The sequence below is a fragment of the Branchiostoma floridae genome, chromosome 19 (genome assembly GCF_000003815.2).
Source record: "Branchiostoma floridae strain S238N-H82 chromosome 19, Bfl_VNyyK, whole genome shotgun sequence".
In the NCBI taxonomy this organism is placed as follows: domain Eukaryota; kingdom Metazoa; phylum Chordata; class Leptocardii; order Amphioxiformes; family Branchiostomatidae; genus Branchiostoma; species Branchiostoma floridae.
In genome coordinates this window covers 2150879-2151206 of record NC_049997.1, presented here as the reverse complement: position 1 = coordinate 2151206, position 328 = coordinate 2150879, and positions in this window count along the sequence as shown.

The window sequence follows — 328 nt, the reverse complement described above, 5'->3', positions numbered from 1 at the left end:
GGCTGATGAAAAAACGCAACCGAACGTCTACTGGCTCCAGCACGGAGGGGAAAAGTCCGTCGCAAAAGAACCCCCCTCCCAAGACGCCGAAAATGGCCACCTCTCGGTCCGACGCCGGTTCAGAAAAGGTGACCATGACATCCCTCTCACCAGAGCTGCAGACACTGGCTCAACTGATCTTATCACAAGTTCAGAAACAACAGGAGACTGTCTTAGCGGAATTCAACGCCGTGGGAGAGAAGCTTTCAGCGCAAATACGTACTCTGGACACGAAAGTGGAAGGTCTCACGACCGATGTGAGCACGCTACGTGGTCGGGTGCGCGAGTT